The following is a 2,621-nucleotide window of genomic DNA, read 5'->3' on the forward strand; positions in this document are numbered from 1 at the left end:
TTGCTCAGGCTGTGGAGGGGGCCTCTGAGGCATGAGTTTGTTTAATTGGTAAATACTGTAAAAAAAAAAGGATCCTCGAGGAACATGGCAATCTCTTGAGCTGTGTTCAACTCTCGTGAAATATCAGTCTCTGACCATGGAAACACATTTTGCCGGCAGCCCTGGGAGGGCACATCAGAGCTGTTTGTGTCCCATCTGTCTCTGATTTCCAGCTCGATTTTAGGACCGGTGAAAGTGGAGGGAATCCACATTCCCATGGGCAAGTCAGAGCCTCTGAAGGAAGAGTGAAATAGCAAACTGAGATGAGAGTTTCCGATTTACTCCATCCCAAGCAGGCCATGGAGCCTTAGTGCAAACCCCATTAATCTATGCAGCCATTTACTTTTTTTTTTTTCCCCCCCAAATCAATATTTAGAAACTTTCTCATATTTCTATGAAGACAATTCCTTATCACCCTCTTTATGTGCTAGGGCCTGCTCTGATCAACAGGAACTCTGTGCTAGGAATGGCCTAATTAAGCAAAATTAGCATTTTATCATATAATACTAACATTTAATCCTATATTCATGCAGCCTGCTTTAAATATACTCCGTGCACATTCTTTCCTGTAAGTCTCTCATGCTATGCCAGCTCCACTCTGTTTTTATCTATAAGGAATTGAGCTCGTACCTGTGACAGGTGCAGAGTGTGTTAAATCTTTTGATCATCACACAAACCACTCATCCTGATGTCCTTTAATCTAAGCAATGCAAAGAAAATCCTATGCACTAGCGTTATGCTTCTTCCACCTCCCCGAGTTTAAACAGGAGGCTCCGCAGCTACAGATCAATGGACCTAAATTGTTTGTCTTTAACTTAGGTGGTTTTAAAGGAAAGCTGCTCAGCCCAGCTGTCTGGAAGTTCACAAGACGGGAAGGGCTGTGTGCTGTCTAGTGATGGGGGAATTTGAGTTACCTTTGAAACTTGGTTTCGTTTTTTACAGCAGTCAAGTAATTAAACAGGAGAAAAAAATCACAGTGAGTCACTTACTGCTACATTTTCTGCATCTTTCTTGTTGTTATGCTGAAGCTAATAGTGAAATTCTTTAATTTATGAATTATTAAGAATTTCTGTAATTCACAAATGTGGTTAGGAATTTTTTTTTTTCTTTTTTTCACCCCTCTGGGAATTATTCCTGAATAATTTGTGTGGAATAGCCGATATTCCAATATTGCTATTGGTTCACATGGGTGGCGTGAGCCATCTGTTCATTCCTGCCTCTAGACTGGCTGGGTCTGGGACCCCGCCCACAAGGGGTGGAGAGTTCCATCTTTCATTCCCTGCCTCTAGACTGGCTGGTTCTGGTACCCAGCCAACGAGGCGTGAAGATTGGGACGGAGGATCCCACTTAGCGTGATAAAACACATCTCTGCTTTTGGTGAAGTGTCCGTTCTCACATTTTCTCTCCATGAAGTGACTGAGTGTTGCAGGAAAAGGAGAGGAAAGAGTCAGAGGAAGATCTGGGGCCGGTCATGGTGCTCATGTGCCTTGGATGCAACCCCTGTGAACCAGACATGTTTCACAGGGAAGGGAGACACTGATTCAATCCCAACCATCATTTTTTGCTCTTTGATGCTTTCCTACCACCTCAAGCCCATGAGCACAAAAAAACATTGTCAGAAAAGCTTGAAGAGATCCCAAAGAGAGGTGTGCCATCAGGTAACTCCATACAATCATCTTATTTGACCTGCCCAAATGGGTGTGCGTGAAGAGCAGGTGCCTAGGAGACCCCCTAGGCTGCTGAAAATGCAACCCACTGTTCTACCTTTTCATTTCAAATATAAATGTTCTTCCATAAGTAGGGAGAAAAGTTTCTCACTATGAAACCAAGAATTGCTTATCTGGGAAAAATAGGTGCTGTTTCCTTTAATACTGCCATCAAGATGTTACAAGCAAAAAAAATAAAAAACCCAAACACAAAAAGCCCTCCATGCTATGCAAAATATCACAGAAACCTTTTTTCCATTACAGTGGTCACAGGCCATTTTGCTCTTCACTGGTGACAGGGGACCATTAGAATACAATCCCTGATGCCTGCGTATCATAATGAAAATCATATTTCTTCCTGAACTGGTACATCAATTGTCTTTTTAGTAACCTGGGAAGTGCAGCTGTATGCAAACCAGGGAACGGTCCTTCACTCTTAATCTGCTCTCCTGCAAGATAAGTGATAACTTCTTAATGTAACTTTCCAGTCTGGTAAATAAGAAGTAGCTACAACATGATCCTGTGGTTTAAATAGAATCGTCTTCCTGAGACTGAGTAGCTGCTTTCCATCCTCCCCTGGGCAGGAAAACTGATTTTGATAAAATCGGAGCACTCCTCTCTCTCTCTCTCTCTCTCTCCTTCCCTGGCACCTGCCTGAAAATCTGCAGGCAAAGCCATTTGCATTTCTAAAATCATGTGCTGTGGGAACTATTCCTAAAGAAAAAAAAAAATAATTGGTGGCAAGACTCTGTCCCAGCTTCTTGCCGCAGCAGTACGTGTCAGGGGGATGGATGAAGTGAAGAGTTTGGGGCTGGCAAGGGACAGAAGGTGTGAGGGATGATTGAAATGGTGTTGGGGGGGGACAAAGGAGACACA

This window comes from Cariama cristata, unplaced genomic scaffold, assembly GCF_000690535.1.
Source record: "Cariama cristata isolate BGI_N322 unplaced genomic scaffold, ASM69053v1 scaffold18251, whole genome shotgun sequence".
Lineage (NCBI taxonomy): Eukaryota > Metazoa > Chordata > Aves > Cariamiformes > Cariamidae > Cariama > Cariama cristata.